Genomic DNA, 17,194 nt, shown 5'->3' with positions numbered 1-17,194 from the left:
ATCGCACAAACCCAAAGACCCTTGCCCTACCCTCTGCCCTGCCCCCTCGAGGCCATGCCCCTGTCCTGCCCCTTCTCTGAGGCCATGCCCCCGCTCCCTCCATTCCCCCTCCCTCTATCGCTCACTCTCTCTCACCCTCATTCACTTTCACCAGGGTGAGAAAGGGGGTTGGAGTGCGGGAGGAGGTGTGGGGTGCAGGCTCTGCGAGGGAGTTTGGGTGCGGGATGGGGTGAGGGGTCGGATTCTGGGAGGGAGTTTGGATGTGGGCTCTGGGCTTGGGTGGGAGGTTGGAGTGCAGGAGGGGGTTTAGGGTGTGGGCTCTGGGAGCAGGGCCAGCGCTACCATTTAGGCAGCCTAGGCAATAGCCTAGGGCGCCAGAATAATTGGTGGGCGCCGTTTTGCTGGAGGGGGCGGCAGGTGGCTCCGGTGGAGCTGCCGCAGTGGTGCCTGCGGAGGGTCCGCTGGTCCCGTGGTTCTGGTGGAGCTGCCGCAGTCTTGCCTGCGGACGGTCGGCTGCTCGCGCAGGTCCGGTGGACCGCCCGCAGGCATGACTGCGGCAGCTCCAGCGGAGCCGCGGAGCACCGGACCCTCCGCAGGCACCACTGCGGCAGCTCCACCGGAGCTGCGGGACCAGCGCGCGGGACGGCGAAATTGCCGTCCGCCTAGGGCACTCAAACCCCTAGCGCCAGCCCTGTCTGGGAGGGATTTTGGGTGTAGGGTGCAACCTCTAATTCCCGGCCAATGTGAGTTGTGGAGTTGGCACTCGGACCGGCGGGGGCAGTGCGCGGAGTCCCTCCCCCCAGGGGCTGCAAGGATGGTGCTGGCTGCTTCTGGAGAGGTGCGAAGCCAAGGCAGGTAAGGGAGTCTGCCTTACCCCCACTGCTGCACCGGACTGTTAGTACCCAAAATCTCCCGCTTTGGCTGAAGTAGCCTCTGGGAGCTAGAGCATGATTCCAGGAGACTTCTGGCGAAACCGGGAGAGTTGGCAACTCTAGTCCTTGTGGGGAAGGAGTGGAAAAGGGGAGGTTCCAGCACTCCTGCTGGAGTGCCCAGTTTTTAAATATTACAGAGTTGGCAACCCTACTTACCAGTAATGGAATCTGTCTGTGCCCCCACCCCCCTGCTCCATTACAGCACAGTTGGCCCAGCAGAGGTGCTTGGGCTGACACCAGAAGTGGGGCTAGAGGCCTAGGGGCGGAGAGGGAATGAAGCTGGTCTGGGGGCGGAGAGGGAATGAAGGCACAGCTGAGCTGAGACCAGAGTGGAGCTTTGACTTTGGCTGGAGCTGGGCTGGAGGTGGAGCAAGAGGCAGAATGGAGCTGTGGTTGGGGCCAGAGCTGGGCTGTGGGTGACGCGGGACTGGGTGGTGCTTCCTCCCTGACCCCGACAGGGTCTGGCCCAGGCCCCTACCCCATGCCCCCTGAACCTTGCCCCATAGTTTGGGGACCACTGGCTAGTAGAATGTGAGGCAGAATTCTTACATTTAAAGGTACATTACACAGAAAACAGACTATTGCTGCAATCACCATGAGAAGTAAATTACTTTACATGACATGACTGAGATGATTGTCCTATGAACAGGCCTCCTAGACCAGCATAATGTTTTAATGAATAGTCCAGTGAGCATGTCCACTGAAGCTGGCGCTGGGTAGTGGAAGGCATCTTAAATTTTCCTTAGTGGCTGCTGACAGAAGCTGCTAAGGCTATGCATTGAAAGTTGAAACAGCTCATCCCTTGGCATTTGGACTCTGTGACCCTGCCCTCTGAGAGAAGAGAAATTGCCGTCACTTTTGTTCCTTCACGGCATTCTCCTGTGATGGACTTTCCACCACCGAAGCCCTACGCTATGATTTACATTGGAGGAAGTCACTGTAAAACAGTGCTCTGTCTAGCTCTTAACATGCAGATTACATGTCCTAATCTGTATAACTGCCATTTGGTTGCTTGCTAAACTTTAGAGCAGATTTAAAATATCTGCTCAAGTTTTATAACATCATTGAATAGCCAAAGAAGGGTGGTGAGAGAAAAAGAGAGAACTTCCCTTGTCTGCAGGGCTGGTGCAACCACTAGGCCATCGCCCAGGGCGCCAAGTGATTGAGGGCTCCAAAAAGCGGTGCCTTGGCTCGGCAGGGAGCAGCTGCCTTCCAGAGAGACCAGAGAGCCAGAGCCTCCCGCTTGCGGCGGTGGCAAGCCCCAGCCATGGAGAAGCCGACGCAGCGCAGGGGGGGCAGCAGCCCTGCAAAGGCGGCGGCACCGCTAGCGGGGAGCAGCCGCCCCCCCCCCCTCCTGCCCAGGCTGGGGGCTCCTGCAGGCTGCAGCAGATGCATGCAGGTGGCAGCCCCTGTGTGGCCCCCGGCTCCCTCCTCTCCGCACTTGGGCTCTGTGGCTTCTGGGCATGTGAGCCACCGCTCGGTGCGGGGCCCTGAGCCTGCTCCAGGAGGGGCAGCGGCAGCTCACACTCCCAGGAGCTGCAGAGCCCGAGCACGGTGAGGGAGGAGCCGGGGGGCGCACGGGGGCTGCAGTCCATGCAGGCACTCCCCCTGGCTCCACCCATACCGCGCTCAGGTTCTGCGGCTCCTGGGAGTGTGAGCTGCCATTGCCGCTGCCCCTCGTGCTGCCTCTGCACTCTGCGAGGGAGGGGTTGTGCGCCTGTGTGGTTCGGATCCACATGGAGCCAGCAGCTTGAGCAGCATGGGCCTGGTAGGGGGAGTCCTTGGGGGCAGTTAGGGAGCAGGGGGAGGGTTGGATGGGTTGGGAGTTCTGGGGGTCCTGTCGGGGTGAGGAGTGGTTGGATGGGGCATGAGAGTCCCAGGGGTCTGTCTGGGGGCGGGGGAGTGGATAAGGGTTGGGGCAGTGTAAAGGCAGCATATAGTGGGTGTAAATGTGTAAATGCCCTTTCTCTCCCTTTAAAGTTCTTTTACGCTGCTTTAGCCATGTAAAAGGACTTTAATGTAAATGAGACTAAGACCCTGCCATTCTGATATACAGTAGTAACATTTCATACTCACTTTGCATGGTGTAAATAATGCACAAGGAGGTACAGGGCAATAAAAAAGCAGAACTAATGTGTGCTGTTTTTCCTCCTTTTCCCTCAGCTTCTTAACTTATAACAGTAGACAGAGATTTCTAAGGCCTATACTGCTGAAACATTTTATAAGCTCTCCCCATTGTGCTTTAAACAATTTTGAATATCAGAAGAAAAAAATATTGATTGAGTTAAAGGATGCAATTGGTAAAATTGGACAACCGGCTGATTCATCACACAGCCTGATGTGAGCAAAGAAAATTGTCTAAATATACAATCACAAAGTTTGGGAAGGCTGGCGCCACCGGTAGTAGTCACACAAAAGTAAACTGCAAATTGATCAGCTGAACAAATGACTCTGATTTCATGATAGCTATTTTTAAATGTAAGTGCTAGACTGTGTTTTTTTATTTCTTAGAGGGGGCGGTATACAATGTAGGATTTTATTGCTTCTCTTTGGGCTGCAAAACTACTTACCAGTGCAGCACATGGAAGTAAACATTAAATGTACGTAAATTCCTGCTGTCAAACAAGTTATGTTCCAAAGTTGCTGTTTTTTTCTTTGTCAGCAGAATGACAAGATGTTGCTGATGTCACTGAGTGTCTCAGTAGGCCTCGACATTCCTTGCCATCCACAACTAGAGCCGACTATCAAATTCATTTGCAGAAAATGGCTCTTATGGCAATACATGTGCCTCTAATATGATTGCACAAGTAACTAAAAACACTCTGGGCCGGATTCTTATTCACGCCAAGGCCCCAGTATACTGTCAGATTGATGTAAAAGAGCCTTAGAGTAGGTGTCATATATTGCACTTTTTTGCCCCATGAATTTTATGTTTGCTACAGAATTAAACAGGTATAATTCAGACACAATGGCGTAGATACCAGCTTGCGTTCCAGGTATAGTTAGCCCAGCTTGGTGGGAGGCGGGGGTTTGAATGTAGCCTTAAACCGCCAATATGGCCTCCCACTTCACCTCTCCAATACTGAGGCCTGGTCTACACTACGCATTTATACCGTTTTTAGCAGCATTAAACCGATTTAAAGGGCTCTTTAAACCGGTTTCTGTACTTCTCCCCGACGAGAGGAGTAGCTCTGAAATCGGTATTACCATATCGGATTAGGGTTAGCGTGGCCGCAAATCGACGGTATTGGCCTCCAGGCGGTATCCCACAGTGCATCACTGTGAGCGCTCTGGAAAGCAATCTGAACACGGATGCAGTGGCCAGGTAGACAGGAAAAGCCCTGCGAACTTTTGAATTTCATTTCCTGTTTGCCCAGCGTGGAGCTCCGATCAGCACGGGTGGCGATGCAGTCCCAAATCCAAAAAGCGCTCCAGCATGGATCGTACGAGAGATACTGGATCTGTTCGCTGTATGGGGAGACAAATCTGTTCTATCACAGCTCCATTACAGAAGACAAAATGTCAAAGCATTTAAAAAAAATCTCCAGGCTATGATACAGAGTCCACAGCACAGTGCTGTGTGACAAGCGTAACGGAAAGCCAAAGAATCAAATGGACACTCATGGAGGAAGGGAGGGGGGACTGAGGACTTCAGCTATCCCACAGTCCCTGCAGTCTCTGAAAAGCATTTGCATTCGTGGCTGAGCTCCCAATGCCTGTAGGGTCAAACACATTGTCCGGGGTGGTTCAGGGTATATCTCGTCAATTTACTCCTCCTCCCCTCCCCCGTGAAGGAAAAGGGAAAAAAATCCTTTCTTGACTTTTTTCAATGTCACTGTATGTCTACTGCATGCTGCTGGTAGACACGGTGCTGGGGCAATGAACAGCAGCATCCTCTCCCCTCCCTTCCCCGGTGGCAGACAGTACAGTGCAGTAGGACTGGTAGCCGTCCTTGTCATCAGCCCATGAGTGCTCCTGGCTGTCCTCAGGTCAGCTGGGGGCGCCTGGGTAAAAATAGGAATGACCCCCGGATATTCCCGGCAGATGGTACCGAATGGCTGGTAACCGTCCTCATCATAGCAACTGAGGGCTGAACTCCATCAGCCCCTGTCATAAACAGATAGCTAAGGGTTAATGTCTCTTTCACCTGTAAAGGGTTAACAAACAGTGACCTGCAACACCTGACCAGAGGACCAATCAGGAGACCAGATACTTTCAAACCTCGGTGGAGGGAAACCTTTGTGTTTTTGGGTTTGGCTTTGTTCTCTCTGGGTCCTGGACAGGACTAGAGGTGCAACCAGGTTTCTGCCAATCTCCCTGCCACAGTCTCTTATCTATTCAGAATAGTGAGTAAGTACAAAGGTGGTTATAGTCTTTTAACTTGTTTTTTCTTTATTTGCAGATGTGTACTTGCTGGAAGTAGCTTAAATTGTGTTTCTGCTGGAGAAAGCTTCTTTCTATTGTCTATAAGCTAAAAAACCCTGTATATTTACCATCTTGATTACAGAGACAGTTTTTATGTTTTTCTATTCTTTATTAAAGTTTTCCTCTTTTTTTAGAACCTAACTGATTTTTTTTGGTTATCTTTTGTAAGACTCTAGGGAAGGGAGTCTGCACTCACCAGGGAATTGGTGGGAGAAAGGAAAGGGAGCAGGGAAGAAAAACCTGCTCTCTGCGTTTATCTCTGTATCTCTCTTCGGGGAAGAAGGGAGGGGGAAGGTAACATTTCTCTCGGGGTGGTGATTCAAGGAACTGAATCACGGTGGTCTCCTAGTGTACCCAGAGCGGGAAAGAGCTGGGAGGAGGAAAGGAGGGGGAAGGGAAATGGTTTATTCCCCTTTGTGGTGAGACTCAAGGAATCTGGGTCTTGGGGGTCCTCAGGAAAGGGTTTGGGGGGACCAGAGGGTATCAGGCCCTGGAATTCCTGATGGTGGCAGTGCTACAGAATCTAAGCTGGTAATTAAGCTTAGGGGAATTCATTCTAGTACCCATATTTTGGACGCTAAGGTTCAGATTTGGGAATTATACTACGACAGCTCCCCCCCCCCCTTTCATGTCTAAAGAAAAGATTCTGTACTGCCTGGACTATCATAGCAGCGGGATGCTGTGCTCCTCTCTCCTCCACCGTTTAATGTCCTGCCTGGACTATCATAGCAGCTGGAGGCTGCCTCCCTCTCATTTTATCTCATTAAAATGTCAGTATTTCTTATTCCTACATTCTTTATTACTTCATCCCACAAATGGGGGGACCCTGCAATGGTAGCCCAGAAGGGTTGAGGGAAGAGGGAAGCAACGGGTGGGGTTGTTGCAGGGACACCCCCTAGAATGGCATGCAGCTCATCATTTCTGTGGGATCTGACACGGAGCGGCTGTGCTCTCTGGTTCTCTGATACACTGGTTCTCTAGTACACTTGCCCCATATTCTAGGCAGGACTGACTCTATTTTTAGATACAACATAAAGAAGGGAATGACCCAGGGGGTCATTCCCATTTTTGTCTTTGCGCCCCCAGCCGACCTCAGCAAAGGTCAGCCAGGAGTATCCATGACAGCAGCAGACGGTACAGAACGACTGATAACTGTCATCTCATCGCCAATTTACAGTGGCACAGCAAATGGTACAGAGTGACTGGTAACCGTCTCTGCTACCTTGCAAAGTCAAATGAATGCTGCTGTGTAGCATTGCAGTACCCCTCTGTCAGCAGCATCCAGTACACATGCGGTGACAGTGACAAAAGGCAAAATGAGCTCCATGGTTGCCATGCTATGGCGTCTGCCAGGGCAATCCAGGGGAAAAGGGTGCGAAATGATTGTCTGCCGTTGCTTTCATGGAGGAAGGAACGAGTGATGACATTTACCCAGAATCACCCACGACACTGTTTTTGCACCATCATGCATTGGGATCTCAACCCAGAATTCCAATGGGTGGGAGCGACTGCGGGGACTATGGGATAGCTACGGGATAGCTACCCACAATGCAACGCTCCAGAAATCGACGCTAGCCTCGGTACATGGACGCACACCACCGAACTATTGTGCTTTGTGTGGCCGCGTGCACTCGACTTTATACAATCTGTTTTACAAAACCGGTTTATGTAAAATCAGAATAATCCTGTAGTGTAGACGTACCCTGAGACCTATTCTGTACCAGGTCAGTCCCTGGCATAGAGTAGAGCAACTTTAAGATTTCTCTGTTATACTGGCCTGCAAGGGACCATTGCAGCCACTAAGAATTGCCTGGCATAGATTCCCTGGACATGCCTACTCCTTGCTCTTGGGGCTGTGTTACCTGAGCATTCCTTTATACAGCAGGAATCCTCAGATGACTGTTTATGCTGGCTTTACCGCCGTTATGTGCCATCAAAGCAATAAACGTCATCCATTGCCCTGGTGCAGGATCATACCCAAGAGTGGGGCCAAATTCATTCTTGATGTATCTCCTTTGAAGTAAGTGAAGTTATACCAAGGATGAGTTTGGCTTTTTGTATTTCAATATATATTAAGTATTTGATTTAGAAAAATGTTCTCTGCGCTGTATTCAGTATATATTTGTTGACTCTCATGCTGGCTGTGAGGTATACTGTTTGTCAGTGAAGAAGCTGTCCTTTCTATCACCATTGTTGGAGGAAAGTGGTTTATGGTCTAGCACTGTTTTAAAGTAGGAATATGGGAAGTGTTTATGCATACCAAGTGAGAGCCCTCTGCCATCCAGAGAAGTAAATATTATGGAAATCTTTGCATGAAATTCTCCTCTGTTAATTTCACAAAACTGTTGTCTGTTGATGTGAATCACTTACAATGCACCAGGGCACAGTTCCAGACTGTGGCTTGGTAGGGATGCTGCATATATCTGCAGGGAATCTGGGAATGAGGAAAGAAGGGGAGAATCTGCCCAGAAAGAACTAATTTCCCTTATTAAACAAGTCGTCTATTTTTTACAAGTACATGGAGTCCAAGGTGATGTTTTGTAAGATTTATAAAAACAACACTTGAATATATTTCAGTAAATGTGACGTGCACATGAAGCTTCTCACTGCACAACTTTAATTTAGGCAATCAGCCCTTAGATGGCATATAATTCCCTTTGCAACATTATGCTGATACTCTTCATTTTTACAGTTCTTCAACATACCACAAACAATATTTCCCCACTACAGTACGCATAGATCAGCTTTTTCCATCCCTCCTTGAATGGACATAGTTATTGTGGTCACTACAAGGAAAATCCTACTCATTGTTTCTGTTTGAAGTCCCTCCTATTGGTGGACTAATGGTTTGTGTTCCACATTTAACCTCTTTAACCTTCATGACTCCAGCAGCACAGAGTAATGTGTAATGTTTAAGGACCTTCTCTACCAATTGTTCTGTCTACTGAGCATGGAACTCGTTTTTTCTGCAGGAGTGTGCTGTGTCCCATTGCATAACAGCATGCATGGGCACCAGAAAGAGAGCCAAGCACAAAAATAGCTATTGTATAAAACCCTATGTTAGAAACTAGCCATTTATTTTCAGTAGTGTTGATGAAGAAATGTTTTTGCTAAATGGTGATATAGGAGTGGAACATTAAAGCCACAGCTGAGCAAAGTACTTAAGCATGTGCATAACTTTAAACACATGAGTAATCTAGGGTGACCAGATGTCCCAATTTTATAGGGACAGTCCCAATTCTTGGGTCTTTTTCTTATATAGGCTCCTATTACCTCCCATCCCCGGTCCTGATTTTTCACACTTTCTATCTGGTCACCCTAGAGTAATCCCTGCTCAGCAAAACACTTGATCATAACGTATAAATTAAGAGTTTGAGAACACAGCTTTGCATTTCATAGTAAGAGCAGCACAGTAACTGAATGGGACAGTGTTTATAACAACATATCGGTGGTGGGTTAAAACATATATTCAGAACTCAAGATTAAAATTTCTGGTTGGGAGTGTATACTTTTCTTTTTAAGACACGGTGTCCAGGTTGTTGCGCCTTAAGACTAATTTTGATAGATACCTCATGTTGTGGACCTTATATTGGTTGAATCTTCTGAGACATTTTTTTAAACTGATCTTTGTTGCAGAGTTAAATTAAAACATCCACAACAACTTCTAATTACCCAATATATTGTGTATCCGATTTTATATGGGCTTTAGGATAGGAGATAACAAGAACAAGAACTCCAGTTCGCTTGGAATAGATACACATAACATTAAGATATTTTAAGGCAACAACAAAGATCTTTGAAAAGTGCAGATTATAGGCATCTGTGAAGGTCTGACTTCCAGTACCTGACAAATAATATGGTATGTTAATTTGAAGACCTAACAATCTTGTCTGTGTCCCTTTTAATTTTTAATATAACATTTGTATCTTGGAAGGGAGTAGAACAATGTAGTCTTAAATTCTTTGATACTTCTTGGTGTGAAATTCTGCTCCTGTACACAGAGAGAACATTCTAAACATTAAAAGAACAGGACTGGGAGATAAAACTCCTGGGTTTTGTTTTTGACGTGCCATTGATTTGCTGTTATTTCAGGCAAGTCACTCAGACCAACATTATCAAAAATGAGTGGCGCATTTCACCTCTTAAAATCAGGACCCAAGTCTCTATGTTGGGCCCCCAGAACTGAGGCACTCAAAGTTAGCAGATACTTTAGAATATTTTGGTCTTAACTTGCTTCATTTTATCCATCTGTTAACTGGCTATAATATTTGCCTGCATTTGTTGTGTGACATTATTATTATTTTATTTATTTATTAAATGTTTGACATCCTTAGATGAAAATTTCTGTGTAAGTGAAAAGAAATATTATCTTGGACTTTGGTTCTTGGAGATCCTATACTGACTTCACTCAAAATGAAGTTGAGAGTATTCTAAAAGTTGCAGAATTGACTCTGTGGTCTGTTTGCTCAGCAGGCCAGTCCTCTGGTTGGGCTGCAGGGCCATCTGGAGACCTACTGAGATGCTTGCTTTGCCTGATCTGGTCTCAGTGAAAGTGAGGTGAAATCTGGGTTCTCTTTCCATTGCTTTATCCTCAGAGCCATCTAAACAGGAAAGCATCTTCCCCTAGCCCTTGTGAGAATTGTATGACCAAGTTTCCCTCCTTCTGTAGGCCAGAGGGGAGGGGAAGGAATGTGAGGCCTGGTCTACACTGCACAATGAAGTCGACCCATCTTAGATCGATGTACAGCCACTGCAGTAATTACTATGGTTTTTCATGTCCACACTACTATCCTTCTGCCGGTGGTGCGTGTCCTCACCAGGAGCACTTGTACTGACTTAGATGGGGCAGTGTGGGGGCCTGAGAGCCTCTCAGTGCTGGGCAGCCAGGCTCTCAGTGCTGGGCTGCCGGGCTCCCAGCTAGGAGTTCAGCATAGAGCTGACAGCCCGGGCTCTGAGTGCCAGGCAGCTGTGCTCCTAAGTGGGAGCTTGGCATGGAGCCGACAGCACAGGCTTTGAGCGCCGGGCAGCCAGGCTCCCAGCTGGGAGTTACATCACCAGTCAGTACCGCATGGAAGTACTGCAATGTTTACACAGACATGCTGTCATCCTAACTACATCAACCTAAGATCTACGCCTCTGATGGAGCTGGAGTTATTGGGTTGGTGTAGTGGGAGACTTACATCTGTGGGAACAACACTGCCATGTAGACGCTTACAGAATTAAGTTGACGTAAGCTGCCTTATGTTGACCTCACTCTGTAGTGTAGACCTGGCCTGAGTGACCGACCCTGCTTTGACATGATGGTTAGAGTTGAGAAATGGATGGCGGGAAATTGGATGTGATGGTAACATAAGCAGAAAATGAGGATAGTTATAGAGGCAAAGTGAGAAGGAATGATGGGAAAGGGAGAAAAGTTATTGGAGACAGAATGTGGAGGATAGATTGGGAGGAGAACTGTGGGATTGAGTGAGGAAGAGAAGAGAAGGAGCAAAAGATTGAGGGGAATGGGGAAGAGAAATGTACATAAAGATTGAGTGCCTGGAGAGAAAGTATGAGAGAATAGAGGGAAAGGAGAAGAAGAACATCACAGGGCCAAGTATCAGAACAGTAGAATGGAGGGAAGAATATTAAGGAAAAATAAGACTGAGACACTGAATAAACAAAGACACATCAAGCTATACATTAGAAGGAAAGAGGAAAACGAGTGAATCAAGGATAAAGGGAAAGGAAGAATAAAATCAGGGAGATCATTTGCCGTAATTAAGCATTCAGACATGGTGTTTATGTTGCATTAAAATCAAGCTGTATCTTTTGAGTAGCTGAGAATATTTTGTCGTAGGACTCTGCAGAACACACAGATTTGGTACAGAAAGAGGATTCTGGTAGAAGTTTATGGCCCCTTGAGATACTGTCCAGGATACTTGTGCCTGTCAGTCCACCCCCCCTCTTGCTTGTGGACAGTAACAGCTTTGGGCTCAACCCTGCATGGTGCTTAGCTTTCCTGCCCCCAGTCTAAGAAAACACTTCAGGTGCATGACTAGTCCTATTGGCTTTACTGCTGTGCTGGATCAGGCCAGATTGCTCAGCACTTTGCGGGATTGAGCCTATTCTGCTTTGGAGTGAGAGCCAATCCACTTTTTGTTCTAGCTTAGGCAAATGTGTCTTTTGAGCCGAGATTCCTAATTGTACTAAATTAAATGTCTTAGCATTACCATTTGAAATTACAGCCCAGTGTATTTTAAATGAGATCTTTTTACTTTTGATCTTCGGTTGTTCTTGTCTCTTGGTTCAGAGCTCAAAAGAGAAATACTGGGTGGGAATATTCAAACTTTGTTCTGTGAGTCAAAAATTCAATTGTCCAACATCTGATTATTTTTGTGCTGGGTGTAGTAGTTTGGAAGGTACCCCCCCCCTTTTTATTTAAAGGTATTTCCCCTTAAAAACATAATTCTGTTTCACTATCGGACCCATTCTGCAAGGTGCTGAACTCTCTCCATTCCTATTGAAGTCGGTAAGAAGTTGAGAGCCCGAAGTTGTAAATGAACTTTGTTATAATTACTGCACAAAACCATTACAGATTAACCTTAATCTGTAACACTTATTTAGAGTCAGTGTAACCTCTAAGTGCCCATTGCCTGCTCTGGATATCCATTCTGTAAATTAAAATACACACTATCAAGGACTGCTCATCTCACCTTGACACAGATAAATGTCCACCAACTAATAGATAATGAAATAAATCCAACCCCCTCCAAGGCTGAGCCAACTCCCTCCCCTAGAGCCTAGGAAGAAGGCAGGCTTAGCAGTGTGTCGGGAAAGATAATAAATCCAGGCTCTGGCAGACCAAGTGAGGGGGAGCAATTACCAAGGTCATGGAACTTTCACAGAGTATGTTCTACCAGCAGCTCCTTCCCATTTACAGCAGTAGCAAGAGGATTCCAGCTCAAGCACCTCCACTGGTTGTATTTGTTGTATGTTTTTCCATTATGGACTCCGGATTTCAGGGGTTGATAGAGCAGCTGAAAAGAAATCACTTTGGGTTGTACATTAGCCATCCAAGGCTCAGCCCAATAGATAATTTGTCTTCAGAAAATATGAACAAAATTTTCCATATTTCCACTGCATACAGTTTGCTTTTTATGATTCAAATATGTAAATTAGGATAGGAGCTTTGGCATGAAACCATGGACCAAATTCTCAGCCTCTGTTCCATCCTCTAGGTGCTTCCGGAGCAGCACAAAGGGGCTGGAATCTGGCTGCATTTGGCCAGAAGAGAATTCCTCCAGGACAGGGAAATACTCCTCTAGTATAAAGCTGGAGGAGCCAACCTCACCACCTGCTTAGTAAAGAGAACGTCAGGAAGGGAAGGAGTCTGATGGGGGTGGGAAAAGACCATTTCCCTCAGGCCGTTCTGAGCTGGCGCATGGTCCCTTAGGGATAAGGCTATGTCTGCACTTGGAGCTAGGGGTGTGATTCCCAGCTTGAGTGGACGTAAATGCGCTAGCTCTCATTGAGCTAGTGTACTAATAACAGTGGATCCATGTGTATGTGTATGTACTCAGGTGGCTAGCCCAAGCCCATGCCGTGGCTTAGGCTAGCCACCTGAGTACATACTTGGGGGTTCTGGGTGGGATTGTACTTGGGGCAGTGAGCCAGTGTTTCTGATTGCCACTGCCTGTGCTATTGCAACTACACTACTATTTTTTTGTGTGCCGGATCAGTGAGGACTAGCACAAGTATCTCTGTGCGAATATGTCAAACACCACCCATTTGTGGCACCAAAATGAGAAGTCACGTGAGAAACACATCCCTAGCTCCAAGGGTAGACATATCTTAAGGCAGGGGTCAGCATCCTACGGCACGGGTGCCAAAAATGGCACGCATGCCGATTTTGCCTGGCATGTGACTGCCACCTGGGGTCCCGGCCGCCAGCCCCGCTCAGACTGCTGCCGGCTGAGTGAATGGAGCCCCAGGCTGGCAGAGGCTGAGCACAGCCAGCAGCCGGGACCCCAGACCGGCGGCAGGTGCACTCCCTGGCTCCTTCCTCACCGCACTTGGGTTCTGCGACTCCCGTGAGTGTGAGCCGTGGGGGCGCGGGGCCCTGAGCCTGCTGCGGGAGGGGCGGCTGCTCACACTCCCAGGAGCCGCAGAGCCCGAGCGCGGCGAGGGAGGAGCTGGGGGGCGCACGGGAACCACCACCCACATGCATTTGCTGCTGGAGGCCCCCCGGGGGGGGGCACCAGGCCACAGCCCGGGCAGGCGCAGCCCCTGGCTCCCCCCTCACCGTGCTTGGGTTCTGTGGCTCCTGGAAGTGTGGGCTGCCGCCACCGCTGCCCCTCCCACAGCTCCCCCCCCCCCCCCGCTGCCTCAGCACTCCACGTGGAGTTTTGCCTCCACATGGAGCCAGCATCTGACTGGCATGGGCATGGTAAGGGGAGTCCCGGGGAGGGCAGTCAGGGAGCAGGGGGAGGGTTGGATGGGGCCTGGGAGTCCTGGGGGTCTGTCTGGGGGCAGGGTTGTGGATAAAGGTTGGAGCAGTTGGGACAGGTAGGGAGTAGAGTCCTAGGGGACAGTTAGGGTGGGTGGGGTCTCAGGAGGGGGCAGTCAGGGGACAAGGAGCAGGGAGACGTAGGCAGGGGGTGGGGTCCTGAGAGGCAGTCAGGGGCAGGGGTCCCAGGAGGGGGCAGTCAGGGGACAAGGAGTGGGAGGGGTTGGGGGTTCTGATGGGGGCAGTCGGGGTGGGAAGTGGGAGGGAGTGGATGAGGACGGGACTAGGGCCCCTCTTTTTGATTGTTGAAATGTGGTAACCCAAGGCGAGAGGGGAGCTGGGGGGGTGCATGGGGGCTGGCATACATCCACTGCAGCCTGCAGGAGCCCCTGGGGGGCACTGGGCCACAGCCTGGGCAGGAGGGGCGGGGGGGCTGCTGCCCCCCTCCACCGCACCGGCTCCTCCATGCCTGGGGCTCGCTGCTGCCGCAAGCGCGACACTCTGGCTCTCCGGTACCTCCGGAAGGCGGCTCCTCCCTGCCGAGCTGCTGCAGCGGCCCAAGCCCGGGAAAGCCAGTGAGTGGACTCGGGGTAGGGGCCACCAGGGTGGGGTGGGGAGGGCTCGTGAGGGGACTGTGCACCCTCCAGGGGAGTTCAGGGGGCGGGGAGGAGGGAACCTGGTCTGAGGAGCAGCTCCTGGGCACGGCTGGCCCCTGGGCAGGCTGGCCCCTGGGGTCTATAAAGGCTCGTTGGGATTTGCCCCTCAATGAACTGATGTGCAAGGGGGGAGGGGGGCGCAAGGCGGAAGTTTCTCCTAGGGCGCAAAAGATCCTTGCACTGGCTCTGCCCCAGGAGTGCATGCACCCCAGGTTAAGAACCACTGCACTAAACTGATAAGATCTACATTTTAATTGAATTTAATTTTAAATGAAGCTTCTTAAACATTGAAAAAACTTGTTTACTTTACATACAACAATAGTTTATAGGCTTATAGAGAGAGAGCTTCTAAAAACGTTAAAATGTATGACTGGCACGCGAAACCTTAAATTAGAGAGAATAAATGAAGACTCGGCACACCGCTTCTGAAAGGTTGCCGACCCCTGTCCTAAGGGCTCCACTAACTCATGTCAGGGCTGGGGCTTGAGTAGCTTGAGAATCAGGGTGCCATAACCAGTTCTGTTTTTAAGGGGAACTCCTTTTAAATAACCTCACTGTGATGCCCCCCGCCCCCACCTGTGTGTCTTGGTGCAGAAGAGAATCTGGTCTTTCATTTTCGAATAGCACTTGATTAACTTTTAATGATATGAATTTTTCCCTTTTGTTCAATATTGAAATATCAGTCAAATAATTGATGGCAAGTACTCGACTGCCATTTTTATATTGAACATAAAGTGTCCAATTTTCAAATGTTGCACTTACAAAATGTGCATGGAGTTTACTGTGAAAAACCCACTTTGCTCTTTGAAGCCCGGACAATGTCTTCATATGTGTTTGTGCAGAGCCTAACCAATGGGGCTTTAATCCTAACGGGGGCCTCTGGGGACTACTTGATATCATTGTTAAATAGTAAATAATAATAATATAATAATGTATACATATCGATTAAGTAATTGCATGGAAAAGCCCTCAGTTTTTCATATCAGTTTTCATGCACTAAAGCTGTTTTGTGCAAAGAGCAGATGTTTACTGAAAATTTTTATTTAGCAGGTGAAACTTTGGAGCCTACATCTTAAAAATTTGGCCCATGATTATGAAATTGGACAAGCAAGGGTTAAAGTGGTGCAGTTTAGAAAAAACTCGTGTCAGACTGCAAGTCAGGACAAAAGTTAAACATTTGTCAGGATGATGGTGTTCCTTAATGTGTTTCGATGGCTTTGCTAACCCGAAAGACTCATATCGTGTATCTGTTTAGGCCAAAAACTTAATTTAGTTTCTGTGATCACTGTAACAAATGCCAATTAACTAAATATTTATGCTTGTGTGTGTGCACACACTGGAGAGAGAATAAACTGCAGTCAATATTAATTAACATTGAAAATGTGAGGTAGCTTGCAAGTTGCTTCACTACGCATTTTCTTTCCTTACGGTTTTCAAATTCAGGACCAAATTCTGAAGTTCTTCAGCAGTTTTACTCATTGGTTATTCACATGACCTCTCATTGAATTTAATGGGAGTTGGCCTGAATAAGATCCACAGGGTGAGATTTTGGGGAATAAAGATGGTGTTACTCTTCCAAGCTCTGCCCATGCAAATAACTCTCCCCAGGTGAGCTGCAAGAGTAAGATGCTGCTTGCAGTAGATTGTAGAGATGTTCAGAATATGATTATACAGGCATGTGCTCTCTGACCTTGAAGGTGGCTTCCCCTTGTGGGGAGTTGAATATACCCATGGGCTCTGCTTAGCTCCTGGGGCTTGGCTCCTACTTGTTTTGGGAGTAGAAATAAATGGTGGAGCTCACCGAAATACCACCCATTTGTGGCACCATAATGAGAAGTCACTCACAGTGAATTGTGCAGATCTGTAACTCTCTCTCTCCTTTCTTATATGAGAAATTAAATAGTTAATAATGTGGACATTTGAATCATCATCATTGGACATCTGAGTTTACTCCTCACTGAGATTTTCACACTTCTTAGGGCTAGTATTTTAGGCTTTCTGCTGATTCACATAGACATCCCTGCAATGGTTACATGTTGTTAATATTTTTGGGGGTTTCTTTGCAACGATAACAACGAGAGACTTCCTTTTTTCATGAAAGCTGAGAGTCTGGAGAACAAGATAGTAGCTTCTGAGAGGTCTGGGTGTGGTGTATGGGCAAGTACTGACTGTTTCTGAGCACTAGTAAGAGACTGAATAGTTACTTATTTAGGACATCAGGATTTGGCCCTCAGTGTAGTAAGGACAACTATAAGAGACTTAGAAGTTTTAAACTAAAAACAAAGAGCAGGACCTTGATCTCCTTATTGGTCTGGAAGTCACACATGGCAAAACCAGGCAGAATACATAAGGACATAAGAATGGGCCTATTGGCTCAGATCAAGCGTCCTCTAGCCCAGTATCCTGTCATCTGAGAGTGGCCAGTGTCAGATGCCCCAGAGGGAATGAACAGAACAGGTAATCATCAAGTGATCCATCCCCTGTTGCTTATTCTCAGCTTCTGGTAAACAGAGGTTAGGGACACCATCTTTGCCCATCCTGGCTAATAGCCATTGATGGACCTATCCTCCATGAATTTATCTAGTTCTTTTTTGAACCTTGTTATGGTCTTGGCCTTCACAACAGTCTCTGGATGTTATAAGCCTCTGCATTTGTTATAAGCAACAGAGACTCTTGATTCCTGGGTAGCAAGA

General features: G+C 48.1%; 1 protein-coding gene across 2 annotated transcripts in view; it reads left to right on the top strand.

The window, feature by feature from the left end:
* RAB31 (RAB31, member RAS oncogene family) overlaps positions 1-17,194 on the top strand; it is a 103,977-nt gene that overhangs the window by 18,449 nt on the left and 68,334 nt on the right. The window lies entirely within an intron of this gene.

Source organism: Gopherus flavomarginatus, chromosome 2 (genome assembly GCF_025201925.1).
Source record: "Gopherus flavomarginatus isolate rGopFla2 chromosome 2, rGopFla2.mat.asm, whole genome shotgun sequence".
NCBI lineage: Eukaryota > Metazoa > Chordata > Testudines > Testudinidae > Gopherus > Gopherus flavomarginatus.
The sequence above is the reverse complement of the archived record's forward strand: the minus strand, read 5'-3'. Positions and strand labels throughout refer to the sequence as shown.